Below are 16,710 nucleotides of genomic sequence, written 5' to 3' on the forward strand. Positions count from 1 at the left end.
TTTGTGTGCTTAGCCAGAGAACGTGTGTCTTGTTCCATTCAATATTGGTTGGATCATGTATTGTGAAAACAATATCATGTAACGTAATTCGGGATCATGTGCCTCTGAGTCCAAGAAAATGAAGGCGTAAACCCCAGCAGTAATTTGGGATTATTTCATGGTCATTGAGGGGTAATGATCCAATCATCCGTCTTTACCCAGGACTTGTCTTTTCATGTATTTCACTGTAAAACAACTGAACTTGAACACATCAAGTCAGTGGCAAAGATTTCTCAGAACTGTTCAAATAACCCCAACAGTCTGTTCACAGGCTGGGTTCCACACTTCCAGGGCTCTGTCACGACACGCGTGACACCAAGTGCTGGTTGCTGAAAGGGGTTTTGAGACATAATTCACTGCACTTCCATAAATAGATGCAGTAAAACCGACCGGAGGCAAACAGCAGAAGTAACATTTCTGTAAACGAAAAGCAAGGAAGAGGCAAGCCGTACACTTGATAATCACGAGGAGGAGGGAGGGGAAAACTGCTGAGGAGACAGGATGTTCAGTGTGATGGGAAGAGGTGGCTATGGTAAACACAAGAAATAGAACAAGCATTGGAAATGCAATAGGTCTCGGATTTATTTGAGTTAGAGCTATTGGCATTGTAAATGGCAATGTCTTTTAGCCATGTGTTATGGAGTGTATGCATGTGGTGTGTAGTGGAATTATGTGGGTTGGATTGGAATTGTAGCAATGGTGGCATGCAGCGCTTTAGATGAATATGTTTAAAAGTAAAGTGCACCATACTGCGATTGCTACAATAGTTAATTGTGGATGCGTTAACAATTGATGTGTGCACTGACGGCTGGTGGTGTGTGTGCCTGTAGAAATTGTTCACTGATGGCTGGTGGTGTGTGGGCTTGGTGGAAGCGTGCACTGCGGCTGGAGGTGTGTGTGCCTGATGAAAGCGTGCACTGACGGCTGGTGGTGTGTGTGCCTGGTAAAAGCGTGCACAGACGGCTGGTGGTGTGTGTGCCTGGTGAAAGCGTGCACTGACGGCTGGTGGTGAGTGCACCTGGTGAAACCATGCACTAACGGCGGGTGTTGTGTGTGCCTGGTGAAAGTGTGCACTGATGGCTGGTGGTGTGTGTGTGTTTGGTGATAGCGTGCACTGACGTTTGGTGTTGTGTGCCTGGTGGAAGACTGCACTGACGGATGGTGGTGTTTGTTCCCTGGTGATGTGTGTGTGTGGTTCTGTGTGTGGTTGTGTGGTGGTGAGTGTGTGGTGGTGAGTGTGTGGTGGTGAGTGTGTGGTGGTGAGTGTGTGGTGGTGAGTGGTGGTGCGTGTGTGGTGGTGAGAGAGTGGTGGTGAGAGAGTGGTGTGTGTGTGTGGTGTGTGTGTGTGGTGTGTATGTGGTGTGTATGTGTTGTGTGTGTGGTGGTGTGTGTGTGGTGTGTGTGGTGTGTGTGGTCTTATGTATGTGTGTGTGTGGTGGACTTAGTTTGAGTGTTCTTACCCTGCACACTCACACACTGCCCCTACACCAGTGGTTCCCAAACTGTTTTGGCCTGTGGCTCCCTTGACCTAATTGGCAGTATGCCGTGGCTCCCCATCATTTTTTTATTGGTGTACACGGTCAATGTGCATGCATTCGCCTCGCCTGTCTAGGCATGCTAACTGCGGTATGTGCACACTTCACATGCTCTCTCTTTGGAAGGTGTGTATCCTGTGTAGCAATCTCGAGGGTGTGCACGTTACCTATGTTTACATGCTCTTTGCTCGCTGGTGGACACTCTCTGCTCAGAAGTGCCTGCCTTTGTGCACACTTTCGAGATTCTCTCTCTGAAGTGTGTGCACTTTTCTGTGTGCACGCACAGCCATTCAGCGCTTAAGTGTGTATGCACGCTCTTTGATCGTGTGTGCATGCCTCACCTGGATGCTAGTTGACGTGCCAGAGCGCAGGAGCTGCAGTGGCTGCTTTATAAATGACAAGTAACAAAGGGAGCTTCCTTACAGAAGCAGTAACCCCCTGACCTATTTACATTATATGCAGTTTTTATCTGCATAGTACACGTTCTTAGCAGCAGGCATTTTAATTTTCTTCCTTAGGATGAGTTAAAAACTTCCATTAGACAAACCTCCGTTCTTTTTCCAGGAAGACATTAAACACCAACTTTAACTTTACATTTTAATTGATGCCTGACAAATTGCTCGAGGCCAAGAAGGCTGAAGCAGGTGCTTTCAAAATGATAAGATACTTGTAAAAATGATGCCCCCACCCCAAGTCAGCGCCCGGTGCTATGGCACTAATCGTACCGCCCTAGAGCCGGCCCTGTCACCACCTTTTCCCTTCTAACACTCATGCTGCCATGCACACGAACACACAAGAGCAAGACCTCCCTCCTCACACTCGCGTGCATACACACTTGGGTTCATCAGCCTGTAGCTCCAGTCACACACACAGCCCCTCCTTTCACACAGGCATGTCACTACCCTCCCCAGATGACTCGCACACACACACTGGCCCAAGCCTCTCAAGTAATGGCAGAGACTAAGCCTGCAATTTCACACATTGTGCCGCGGCGCCCCTGGCACCTCATTACGGCACACCGGGGTGCCGCGGCGTACAGTTTGGGAACCACTGCCCTACACCCTCACACACTGCTCACCCTGCACACTCACACACTGTTCACCCTGCACGCTCACACACTGTTCACCCTGCACACTCAAACACTCTTTACCCTGCACACTCACACACTGCAGTCACTGTCACTCTGCAGTCACTCTCACTCTGCAGTCACTATGCAGTCACTCTCACTCTGCAGTCACTCTGCAGTCACTCTCACTCTGCGCTCACTCTCACTCTCACTATGCACTCACTCTAACCTCACTCTGCACTCACACTCACTCTGCACTCACTCTGCACTCACACTCACTCTGCACTCACACTCACTCTGCACTCACACTCACTCTGCACTCACACTCTGCACTCACACTCTGCACTCACACTCTGCACTCACACTCTGCACTCACTCTGCACTCACACTCACTCTGCACTCACTCTGCACTCTGCACTCACTCTGCACTCACTCTGCACTCCCACTCACTCTGCACTCACACTCACTCTGCACTCACACTCACTCTGCACTCACTCTGCACTCACACTCACTCTGCACTCACTCACACTCACTCTGCACCTGCACTCACTCTGCACTCACTATGCTCTCACTATGCACTCACTCACACTCACTCTGCACTCACTCTGCACCTCCACTCACTCTGCACTCACTCTGCACTCACTCTGCACTCACTCACATTTACTCACACTCACTCTGCACCTGCACTCACTCTTCACTCACGCTGCACTCACTCTCCACTCACGCTGCACTCACTCTCACTCACTCCGCACCTGCACTCACTCTGCACTCACTCTGCAATCACTCTGCACCTGCACTCACTCTGCACCTCCACTCACTCTGCACTCACTCTGCACTCACTGATTGTTTACATTATTTCCTTGTTCACGCTTGTCAGTCCACATCATTAATCTACAACAATGACCACAAAAATAACAGCGAAACGCTCATTAAGTGGCACGACTGAATATTATGAAGTTGATATTACCACCAACAAATGTCATACGTGTTCAATCACTAACATAAGGCTTCAAATACGTAGTGTACAACCTGTAGGGAAAGTGCCTCATCATGGCTAGTAAACGCTAGACAATAGGTGTAGTGAAAATAGTTCACCCTGCCCCCCCCCGCAAAAAAAAGGTGCAGCCTCATTTAACATAATTCTAGGTTGTAATGGTGCCCACAGCATTATTTTACTATAAAGCATTAAAGAGTGACTTGCCCCTGAACATAAAAGCATCCCTATTCTTACATACAACTCAAAGGGGCAAATACGTTTTAGTACGAGCAGTATCAATAAAGACGAAAATAGCTTAGGTCCTATTTCAAAGCTAAGCGCAGTTAAACCTTGTACGATCTGTGTATGCCGGTCTTTTGGGCATTATCCGTATTGCCTGACAACTTGAAACTCCATTGTGTGGGTATTAAACAGAACTGCTGCACAAACGTTTTATTAGCGTTGGCTTTCACACAATAGCACCGGTAACAGCGATGGCCGTATGAACAGATTAGTACACCCTGCAGATGTTACACGTAGACTGCACAACACAAGCCTCGAGTAACTTCTAGCCCACAACCGGAAGCATCGAGTTCTCAAACTCCACGGGTGCCTCCGAATAAAGACACCGACTGTTTTTCTTTGCGTTCCGGGACCGTAAATCCTACAATCGTATTACTGAGTCAGAACATTTTTGAAATATAAGAGAACACGACAACAAAGACCTTCCAGAGTCGACAGCTTTATGTTACAGATAACGAATCTCGAACATTAATGCGACAATGCAGACCATGAAAGGGTTCATGTACCACACTATCTCACTTCCCGTCGGTGTGGGAGTCTGTGTTTTGAAGAAGAGCTGTGACTTCGCTCTCGCACACATTCAAAGGATTCCTGTAGAATTACTCATCTTTAAGTACAGCTTATCGTGCGCAATGCACGCGCTGCCAGCCTCCCAGAACAGGAAATGTGCACGATTAGAAGCTCGTGAATGGTGCCAGGCGTGCACCACTGCGAGCATATGTTTTAAATTATCTCGGCTGTCAAGCCGGGATAATTCAAAACATATGCCCTTCTGCTGCACGTGTCCGCACAGAATATGTAATAGGCGGAGCTACTCTACCACCTATGGCCTATTGCGTGCTCTCTTCTGAAAACACACGCACGAGAACGACAATCGAAATGCAGCTGGCAAAAACAACGACGAAAAATCACGAGCAGCCAGGAATTTTTTAGGTAGGTTTTCGGAGGCGCTAACACAAGGACTCTTGGGCTCTGCCCACACTGCTAAGCAGTGTGACGTAGGCCCGAGCCCTAAAAAGGGCGCTGTGGTCCAGGCACCGTTTGAAAGACAGGATGGGCAGCGTTTTTAGTTTTTAAGCTTCCTTTAATATCAGTTGCGGCCCGTGGAGGGAGTTCCATGGGGCGGAAAGGTGGGGCGGGAGAGGGGCAGGGTGGGGGGATAATAAACACCGGAATATGGATGATCGGAGGTAAGTAAACAATTAAATAAATAAAATTAATTTCGTGGTGTGCGCTGCATCGCAAAATGCAATGCATCGCACGCTACGATATTCGTTTTATTGATTTAATTGTTTACTTACCTCCGAACATCCATATTACGGTGTTTACTACCCCCTACCCGGCCCCTCCCCCGCCCCGCCTCCCCGCCCCATGGAACTCCCTCCACTAGCTGCTTCTGTTGATATTGTGCGCATACTGTAAGAGGAGTCTACAGCTCACGGAGCAGAAGAATAGTAAGTTCAGGGTCTGCTTTCTGCAATGCAGGCCAGGCCTACGCTGACCTGCGTCGACACTTGGCCAGTGGACCATGACACGTTTCATAATGGGAGTTAATCTGTGTAAGCATAGAGAACTTGGAACTCACACTGAGTCACCCTGACTTTTGCCACTCCTCGAGCTATGCTGGTGAACAGTTGTGCAGCGTAATTTTGGCTCCATACTTACACGTCACAAATACGCAATATATAATTGCACTTAGAGCATGTATTTTGCATGTCCTAAGGATATTAATGTAAAGTGTTGCACTTGACATCACTATGGCAGTGCATTCACTGTAGGATTAGAGGCTCATATATACACTGTGTGCCTTAACTTTACTAAAATGGTATATACTCCTTAGAGGCTTGATAAAACCATCCTCACACTACTAAAGTGTCTTTACTTTAGAAACGACAATTGATTTATATAATGCGTGCACTAATGTTTCATATTTGCATTTATAATGTAGTTCTTAGTCACTTTTATACATGTGTACTCATTATTTTATCTGTATGCAACATGTAATATGAATATTATGTACTGACTTTTTCCATTCATTTGTGTTTGAATGTGCACACGATTATATTGAATGTGCGCCATTGATGTAATACGTTAACTTGCCATGACGAGGCCAGATTTCTTTCTGCATCAAAATACTGTTTTCCATTTTCTGCTGCTTGCATGTCTTTTTCTGCAGTTACATTCACATGGTTTGTTAGTTTGAGAATAGAAACATCACTGTACTAGTGACAGAGAGAGAAAGACTGAGAAAAGAACCTTGACCTGGAGCATGGAGAGCCAGAGCGTCAACTGAAAGTTTTCATTGCTTGAGTCACAGGTGCCCAAGGACAATATAATTCAAAGGTTTGGCCTGGGTTACTTGGTAAATGTTTCAGCTCACAACGTGAGAATGGAAAGGACAAAGGAGCCCCATATGATGCGAACAGAGGGGTGTTACTTTGGAGACTCTTGCAGTAATAACTGGTGTTCACACTGTCTGAGGTTACGGCACTTTTTCTATGGACTTTGAGAGATGTTTACCTCTATGCTAATCCCTTTTGACTCTATGCTGAGTGTGGCTTAGGCTAGGATTTATACCCCTATACCAAGAAGACTCTTGACCGAGCTTCTGAAATGATGACACCTCACTGTACTTCCCGGCATTTCCCTATTTTTCTGCATTTCCTTGATATTTTAGATCCTTTTATGTTCTAAACTATCCTCCTTAAATTGGACTTTCATTTAGATGATTTTAGACTCCACTCGTGTATAGAAGAGAGAATCACAAACTTTTGTCTGAGCTTCAAATTCTGTTATTGATCTTTTGTATTGCTGTAACTGCACTTCTTGTCTGCCTTATACTGGTGCGCCTGAATTTCTTAGGAGGTGTTGGACAGGCCACATGAAGGGCTCGCTCCCTCCCCGCAGGATAGGGCCCGGGCCACCGTCAGCACCATTGCCCGGCCCAGCCGCCATCTTGGACACGGCACCACGCGGCCGCGCGGCCTCAGCCCGACCCCAACCCTGGGCCTGGCCAGGCCCCGACATCCCGGCACCACCCTCCACCCAGGAGGTGAACGGCCCACTTGGCAGGTCAATGGGAGTACGAAGTGTCGATGGCTCTCCCCCGCCAGGTGCCGAGCACCCCAAGCCTCCTCGGGCGCTGGCTCCACCCCCCTGCTGGGTGTCTGGACTCCCTCATCCCAGACCTCCCGACCTCCAAGAGCGAGGGTCCGGACATCAAAGGGCGCCAGACCTATAACTGAGGCAGCCCCAGGACAGGAAGGCAGTTGTATCCTGGAGTCGAGAGACACCACGACGAACTCATCCTTGACGGACTGTTGGCGCTGCCACAGCCCTGCCTTGTGAACTATTGTCCTGCCTGCTGGCGCTGCCGCGGCCCTCTGCAACCTGCATTCTCGTGGGACCTGCTGGCGCTGCCGCGGCCCGTTGTAACCTTCATCCTCGTGGGACCTGCTGGCGCTGCCGCGGCCCGTTGTAACCCTCATCCTCGTGGGACCTGCTGGCGCTGCCGCGGCCCGTTGCAACCTGCATTCTCGGGGGACCTGCTGGCGCTGCCGCGGCCCGTTGTAACCCTCATCCTCGTGGGACCTGCTGGCGCTGCCGCGGCCCGTTGCAACCTGCATCCTCGTGGGGCCTGCTGGCGCTGCCGCGGCCCGTTGCAACCTGCATTCTCGTGGGACCTGCTGGCGCTGCCGCGGCCCGTTGTAACCTTCATCCTCGCTGGGACCTGCTGGCGCTGCCGCGGCCCGTTGCCACCTACGACCTCTGCGGGACCGGCCGGCGCTGCCGCGGTCTGACCCATCCGACCACCGAGCTCGAGGATTGTGAGCTATCACCGTTACACGCCCGTACCCGTGGGTACCAAGACTGTCCCGCTACCCCCTTCCCTTACTAGAGACTAGAATTGAGAGGATCATCGTGTCCTGATCGCCCTGTATCGTACCACTCCACTACCCGAAGTGCCTATAAAAGGTGTTACCATAATCCTTGTGTGGTGTCCATCTGTGGGGGGGAAGTTGCCTGTCTGTGCGATCACTGTGCTCGGCCGACCCTCCAGGTCTCCGTCTAACATTGGTGGCTAGCGGCGCGATCCGAACCAACGCGTACCGTACAGACAGTAACTCACCCTACGAAAAACCACAATGACGACCAAAGAGAGCGGATCGGCGGAGAAGTTCCAGATGGAAAAGCTGGAAGAATACAACCACCGAGAGCTCAAACAATTTTGCATGGACTTAGGCATTGCTACCACCGGGCTAAGCACAAAAGAAGACTTCAAAAACGCCCTAGAGGCCTGGACAGAGACAAATACCGCAACCCCCCGGGACCCCGCAGCCCCGGAAGTCAACACCACCCGGACGGAGGAACGGAGAACAGGCCCCTCCCATGAAGAGATCCAGGAGCGGGAAAAAAATAGATTACACGAGTTAGACTTGGCACGACTCAGATTAGACGGAGAATTGAAACTGGCGGAACAAAAAATAAACTTAGAACACTTACGGCTCAGAGAAGAGCGAGAGGAAAAACAGAGACAGAGAGACCTCGAAGAAAAAAGACTGGCATACGAGCACGAGTGCAAACTAGCGGAGATAGAAATACGCAAACAGAACAAAAACCTAGGGGTGCCCGAGCAACCGCACTCCCCGGGTCCTACCGAGCAGAAGGTCCACATCCCCAAGGATGTGGTCCGAGAATATCACCGGAACGACGACATACAGCAGTGGTTCAAAGCCTATGAGATTGCCATGACCGCCCACCGGGTCGCTCGAAGTGACTGGGGAGCCGGTCTATGGGGGAGATTCGTCAACGAGGGTCGTGATGCCCTGCTGCAGCTTCCGGACCATCACATGACGTCCTATGACCACATGAAGGCCGCCCTCCTCAGTCGATATGGACTTACACCCGAAATGTACCGCCAGAGGTTCCGCAACTGCACCCGGATCCCAGGTACGACGTGGTTGGAATACGTGAACTATTTCAGCCGAGCCTTCGAGGGGTGGATCAAGGGGAACAACGTAACCACTTACGAACAACTCTTCAATCTCATTGTATGGGAGCACCTCTCCAACAACTGTTTTGTCGAGCTCAGGCAGCACCTCCTCGACAGTAAATTGACTGAACCCCGGCAGCTCGCCACCGAGGCTGACCGGTGGGAGAGCACCCGAGTGGCCCGGAGTGGGCCGAATGAGCAGAACAGAACCAACCAAGGTCACCATCGCCCCCGGGGAGGAGGAGGAGGCCCGGGCCGGGGCAGAGACGCCGCCCCGGCCGCACCCACTAACGCCACCCCGGCCCCAGCAGGCCGGGGAAACCCCCCGATGCGCCCGGGGTTCCGAGCTAACGTGACGTGTCATCGATGCCAGCGAGTCGGCCACTATGCCAGTGACCCGACCTGCCCGAAGAACCAGGCCCCCGGGCCCCGCCAGATGGCGGCCGCCGCCCTGGGAGAAGAACAAGTCCCCGAAGACACGGAGACCTATGAGTCGGAGCAGTTCGAGTGGGAACCCGCCGCCATGACCCTGGCATGCCTGGGAGGAAGAGACATGGTCCCGCGGACTCCCCTGCCCGCCAACACTCGGAAGTACAGCCAATGGGTGAGCATCAATGGGCGCAAGGCCGAGGCCCTGCGTGACACCGGGGCCAGTGTGACGGCCGTCCGCTGTCACCTGGTGACCCCAGAACAAATCCTACCAAACGTACTTTGCCCCGTCCGATCGGCAGATAACTCGGAGAGCCTGTGTCGGATGGCCTGCGTCCCCTTCGAATGGGGAGGAGTGTCCGGCATGCTGAAAGTAACTGTCCGTGACGATGCCCCCGTAGACTGCCTCCTGGGGAACGATCTCGAGAGCTCCCCGTGGGCCGCTGTGGAAAGAAGAGAGCATCTGGGGATGTTGGGTCTCCCGGAATGGGCATGCGTAACCACCCGGTCCATGGCCACCCGCACCATCCCTAGACCGGAAGAACCAGAATGGGCAGCACCTCCGCCCTCGATCACTCCAGAAGAAGACTTCCTCCAGACCGACCACCCGGACCCCACCCCAGAGGGGTCCACACAGCCCCCCGAGCTTCCCGACCTGGCTCAGTGGCGTCAAGAAGGGGGGCCCACCCAGGAACAATTCCGGCAGGAGCAAAAGACCTGCCCCTCCCTCGAGGGATTGCGACAGCAAGCGCTCGCCCAGAGCCAAGGAGACACCACCGGGGCCCACTGGGTTTATTGGGACAATGATCTCTTGTACAGCGAACAGAAAATCGCAGAACTGGGGGCCGGGCGAGTGCTGGTGGTGCCCCTCCACTTCAGAGACTTCCTGTTGAACCTAGCCCATGATGTCCCCCTGGCCGGGCACCTGGGCCAAGACAAGACCTACCACCGCCTGGTGACTCACTTTTTTTGGCCCAAAATGAGGAATGACGTATCCAACCATTGCCGGTCCTGCCCGATCTGCCAGGCCAGTGGGAAGAGCGGCCGCAAACTCAAGGCACCCCTACAACCATTCCCCGTGGTGACCACCCCGTTCGAAAGGGTGGGAATAGACATTGTGGGGCCCCTGGACCCCCGAACAGCACAGGGACATCGCTTCATCCTGGTCCTGGTGGATCACGCTACCCGCTATCCTGAGGCGGTCCCCCTGCGTACGATAACAGCCCCAGTAGTGGGTCGAGCCTTGATGGGGATCTTCTCTCGAGTGGGCTTTCCCCGGGAAGTCGTCAGCGACAGGGGTACGAACTTTATCTCCAAATACATGAAGTCCCTCTGGCAACAGTGTGGGGTCACCTACCGATTCACGACCCCCTATCACCCTCAAGGGAACGGACTGGTTGAGCGGTTCAACCGCACGCTCAAAGGGATGATTGGGGGGTTGGAAGAGCCCCTCCGTCTCCAGTGGGATGTGCTACTACCGTGCCTTCTCTTTGCCTACCGAGAAGTCCCCCAGAAGTCCCTCGGCTTCAGCCCCTTCGAACTCTTGTATGGACACCCGGTGCGAGGCCCGCTCAGCAGAGTCAAAGAAGGCTGGGAAATGCCCCCTCTAAAGAACACTCCAGATGTTTTCAAGTACCTCCTAACCCTCCGCAACCAGACCAGAAGGTTCAGAGAGATGGCCAAAGCAAACCTGGAGGCCAGTCAGGAGGACATGAAAAGGTGGTACGATCAAAATGCCTCCTCCATCGAATTTGAACCCGGCCAACAAGTGTGGGTAATGTCTCCCACCGAACCATGCGCCCTGCAAGACAAATGGACGGGGCCCTTCAAAGTAATCGAGCGCAAGAGCCCTGTCACCTATCTCATCGATATGGAATCTTCCCGAAACCCTCTCCGGGTCCTCCACGCTAATAGACTGAAACCCCACTTTGTACGCTCCGAACTCAGCCTCCTGATGGCAACCGACAATGGAACCGAGGAGGACTCCGAACCCCTCCCTGACCTCCTACGGTCACGGGAGAAGGACGGCTCCGTGGACGGGGTCCGACTCTCGGAGGCCCTCACCCTGGAACAGCGCCAAGGCTGCCGAGTCCTCCTGCTACAGTTCTCCACCCTGTTCTCCCTCACCCCAGGAGTCACCCCCTGGTGCTTACACGACGTGGACACTGGAGACAGTCCCCCTATCCGCCATCGGGCCTACCGCGTACCAGGTCGGGTACGGGCCTGCATCCAAGAGGAGGTGGCCAAGATGCTCACCCTCGGGATCATCGAGCCCTCAGACAGCCCCTGGGCCAGCCCAGTGGTACTGGTCCCCAAAGCGGCCGCCCCCGGCGCCACGCCGGAGCTCCGGTTCTGCGTCGACTACCGGGGCTTGAATGCGGTCACCAGAACAGACGCACACCCCATCCCCCGAGCAGATGAACTAATCGACCGCATGGGAGCTGCCCGCTACCTCAGCATCTTCGACCTGACAGCGGGCTACTGGCAGATCGGTCTCACACCCCGGGCCCAAGAACGATCTGCATTCTCTACCCCGGATGGCCACTATCACTTCAAGGTCATGCCATTCGGCATGAAGAATGCCCCAGCAACCTTTCAGCGGCTAGTAAACCAGGTCCTGGCAGGACTCGAAGGATTCAGCGCCGCCTACCTGGACGATATCGCTGTGTACAGCCACCACTGGTCCGACCACCTCCACCACCTCCGAGAGGTGCTACAGGCCCTCCAACGAGCTGGCCTCACGATCAAGGCCAGCAAATGCCAAATTGGCCAGGGGTCTGTGACCTATCTCGGGCACCAGGTGGGAAGCGGTCTGGTGGCCCCTCTGCAACTCAAGATCGCTGCCATCCAGTCGTGGCAGTCCCCCATCACCCAGACCGAGGTCCGCGCCTTCTTGGGACTCACAGGCTACTACCGACGGTTCGTGAGGGACTATGGCAGCATCGTAGGGCCCCTCACGGAACTCACCTCCAAAAACCAACCAAAGAAGGTCAACTGGACCCCAGACTGTCAAGCGGCCTTCGAGAAACTGAAGGCCGCCATGTGCTCCGCCCCGGTGCTCCAGGCCCCCGACTACAGTCGGGAATTTATCGTCCAAACAGATGCCTCCGACCATGGCGTTGGGGCCGTCCTTTCCCAGCTGAACCCCGAAGGACTTGACCAGCCAGTGGCTTTCATCAGCAGGCGGCTCCTGGCCCGAGAACGACGCTGGAGCACCATCGAGAGGGAGGCCTTCGCCGTGGTGTGGGCCCTCAAAAAAGCTCCGGCCTTATCTCTTCGGCACCCACTTCCGGGTCCAGACCGATCATCGACCCCTGCAATGGCTCATGCAGATGCGGGGGGAAAACCCGAAACTACTACGTTGGTCCATCTCCCTGCAGGGGATGGACTTCACTGTGGAACATCGACCCGGCCAAGACCACGCCAACGCGGATGGCCTGTCCCGCTTTTTCCGCCTCGACGAGGAAAGTCCCCAAGAGGATGGGTGACTCTCCCCGCCTTCAGCTGGGGGGGACGCATGTTGGACAGGCCACATGAAGGGCTCGCTCCCTCCCCGCAGGATAGGGCCCGGGCCACCGTCAGCACCATTGCCCGGCCCAGCCGCCATCTTGGACACGGCACCACGCGGCCGCGCGGCCTCAGCCCGACCCCAACCCTGGGCCTGGCCAGGCCCCGACATCCCGGCACCACCCTCCACCCAGGAGGTGAACGGCCCACTTGGCAGGTCAATGGGAGTACGAAGTGTCGATGGCTCTCCCCCGCCAGGTGCCGAGCACCCCAAGCCTCCTCGGGCGCTGGCTCCACCCCCCTGCTGGGTGTCTGGACGCCCTCATCCCAGACCTCCCGACCTCCAAGAGCGAGGGTCCGGACATCAAAGGGCGCCAGACCTATAACTGAGGCAGCCCCAGGACAGGAAGGCAGTTGTATCCTGGAGTCGAGAGACACCACGACGAACTCATCCTTGACGGACTGTTGGCGCTGCCACAGCCCTGCCTTGTGAACTATTGTCCTGCCTGCTGGCGCTGCCGCGGCCCTCTGCAACCTGCATTCTCGTGGGACCTGCTGGCGCTGCCGCGGCCCGTTGTAACCTTCATCCTCGTAGGACCTGCTGGCGCTGCCGCGGCCCGTTGTAACCCTCATCCTCGTGGGACCTGCTGGCGCTGCCGCGGCCCGTTGCAACCTGCATTCTCGGGGGACCTGCTGGCGCTGCCGCGGCCCGTTGTAACCCTCATCCTCGTGGGACCTGCTGGCGCTGCCGCGGCCCGTTGCAACCTGCATCCTCGTGGGACCTGCTGGCGCTGCCGCGGCCCGTTGCAACCTGCATTCTCGTGGGACCTGCTGGCGCTGCCGCGGCCCGTTGTAACCTTCATCCTCGCTGGGACCTGCTGGCGCTGCCGCGGCCCGTTGCCACCTACGACCTCTGCGGGACCGGCCGGCGCTGCCGCGGTCTGACCCATCCGACCACCGAGCTCGAGGATTGTGAGCTATCACCGTTACACGCCCGTACCCGTGGGTACCAAGACTGTCCCGCTACCCCCTTCCCTTACTAGAGACTAGAATTGAGAGGATCATCGTGTCCTGATCGCCCTGTATCGTACCACTCCACTACCCGAAGTGCCTATAAAAGGTGTTACCATAATCCTTGTGTGGTGTCCATCTGTGGGGGGGAAGTTGCCTGTCTGTGCGATCACTGTGCTCGGCCGACCCTCCAGGTCTCCGTCTAACAGGAGGTTTGGTTACCCAGGCGTTATTCTGTATCTTTACAGCATGGTATTGAGATTTGTTAACCTTAATCTGACTGCTAACTTGTAATAAACTTTTTAAACTATAGTCACTGATTTCTGGTCCTTATTGTGTAGCCAAATGGGTTGCACTGTTAATTAAATTGATTGATTAAATGCTAAGGCCTTTACCTCCTAGTCGGCGAAAAAGGTCTATCAGATAACCAATGGTAAGAGGGTTGGCCCAGCACTGAATCAACTGGTAGCTCATTGGATGGTTCATCACTAAAGTGAGAGAGTTAGGGTGTCCCATTCGGAAATTACCCAGTCCAAAGCCCTTAAAGCCATGGTTTGATCGAAGGATTGATGGATTTCCAGCAGTTCGGGAACGAGTTGTAACAGCGGAGGTCTAAGGATTAATAAGCTTGCACATTGCAATTGCCTATTGCTTAGCTCGCTGTGTTTTGTAGTAATTGTGTGGTGTTCTGCAGACAGGTTTTAAGTTGTGTGAATGTTGTGCTTAATGTAGCGTAGTTGAAGTGATTATTGGGTCCGATGTAGCCTAATATCCTGGGATAAACAGGTAAGTTATTAGTGTAGAAGACACTGTGGTGTAGTTGTATGCTGTGTTAGTCATGAGACGTCGTTGATAGCACTATTGAAATAGGGACTTTATCCTTGCGTGATTTTGAGGTGTGGTTGGTATAGTGAATTTTAGTGGACAAGGAGGAACTGTATCAATCTAAGTGAGACCCTGCTGGTCGAGGTTTCCTTTGAAGTCAATGTCAGGGTAGGTCGAAAAGTGTTATTCCAGACCGTTTCTTGTGTATATGAAAATCTTAAACCACGTGGGTGCTGAGGACCGACAGTTCCATCTTTAGCCATGGTGCTCGTGTGCTGAGGACAGAACCGTTACGTCCACTACACGCATCCAGGAAACTCCTCTGCTGTTTAAATTGTATAAAATAAAACCTGTACATATGAACACTCTTTAGTGCACCATCAATGTTCTATATGTTTTGGCCCTTCCCTGTCACAGGCACTAGACCCACCCACACAAGTGAGGTATCTTTTTCATCGAAAGAAGCTATATTTGAGGTATGCAGGGGATTCTGTTTAAGAAAATGTTGGGGGAGCCACGCAAGCACACCTCCCCAGGACTCCTAAGGGTGTCTAGTTTTCAGAAATGTCTTGGTTTGGTAGGTTTCCCTAGATGGACGCCAGGCCAAGGACCAAAACGCAGGAGCCTCTTTTGCAAAAACAGATCGTTTTGTGATAGATAGGGTGGCACCTGTGTTTTTGGTGCCTGCGCGGTGACCCCACACGGAAATGTGAGGAAAATGTGATTATGTTTAGCTTCATTTGAAGTTTGTAAGGGATTCTGGGTAACAAAGCTTTGGGAGATCTATGCAAGCTACACCTCCCTGGCCTCCCCTGGGTGTCTGGATTTTCAGAAATATCTTGGTTTGGTAGGTTTGTCTAGATGACCGAAGAGCCGGGGACCAAAAATGCAGGTTACCCCCTTAAAAAAAACGGTTTTTCTGTGACAGATAATTTTGATGTCTCCAGAATACAGTTTGGGACGTTTCCTGTTGTGGGCACTAAGCCTGCCCACACAAATGAGGTTTCCTTTTCATCTGAAGACTTGGTTGAATGCTGAGTGAGTGGAAGTTTGTGGCTCCCCTCAGATTCCAGAACTTTCCATCACAGAAATGTGAGGAAAATGTTTTTTTGGGACATAATTTGAGGTTTGCAAGGGATTCTTGGTAATAGAACCTGGTGAGAGCCCCACAAGTCACCCGTCCTGGATTCTCAAGGTGTCTAGTTTTCAAAAATGTGCAGGTTTACTAGGTTTCCCTAGGTGCCGGCTGAGCTTGGTCCCAAAATCCACAACTAGGCACATTGCAAAAAAATGGTCAGTTTTCAGTGGATAAATGTGATGCACCCATGTTGCGGTTTGGGCCGTGTCCTGTCACGGGCAGTAGGCCTACCCACACAAGTGAGGTACCATTGCTATTGGGAGATTTGGGGGATTGCTAGGTGGAAGTAAGTTTAAGGCTCCCCTCAGATTCCAGAACCTTACATTACAGAAATGTGAGGAAAATGTGTGTTTTAGGCACATGTGAGGTTTGGAAGGGATTCTGGGAAACAGAACCTGGTGAGAGCCACACAGGTCACCATGTGCTGGATTTCCCTAGGTGTCTAGCCTTAAAACAATTACAGGTTTGCTAGGTTTCCATAGGCACGGGCTGAGCTAGTGACCAAAATCCACAGCTAGGCACACTGCATAAAAAAGATCAGTTTGCTGGGGAAAAGTGTGCTGTGTCCACGTTGCTTTTTGGGCCGTTTCCTGTTGAGGGCACAAAGCCTACCCAACACTAGTGAGGTAACATTTTTATTCGGAGATGTGGGGGATTGCCAAGTGAGCAGAAATTTGTGGCTCCCCACAGATTCCAGAACTTTCCATCACAGAAATGTGAGTAAAATGTGTGTTTTAAGACACATTTTGAGGTTTGCAAGGGATTCTGGGTAACAGAATCTGGTGAGACTCACACAAGTCACCCCACCCTGGATTTCCCTGGGTATATAGTTGTAAAACTTTTACAGGTTTGCTAGCTTTCCCTCCATGCAGACTGAACCAGGGCCCA

Source organism: Lissotriton helveticus, chromosome 10 (genome assembly GCF_964261635.1).
Source record: "Lissotriton helveticus chromosome 10, aLisHel1.1, whole genome shotgun sequence".
Classification (NCBI taxonomy): domain Eukaryota; kingdom Metazoa; phylum Chordata; class Amphibia; order Caudata; family Salamandridae; genus Lissotriton; species Lissotriton helveticus.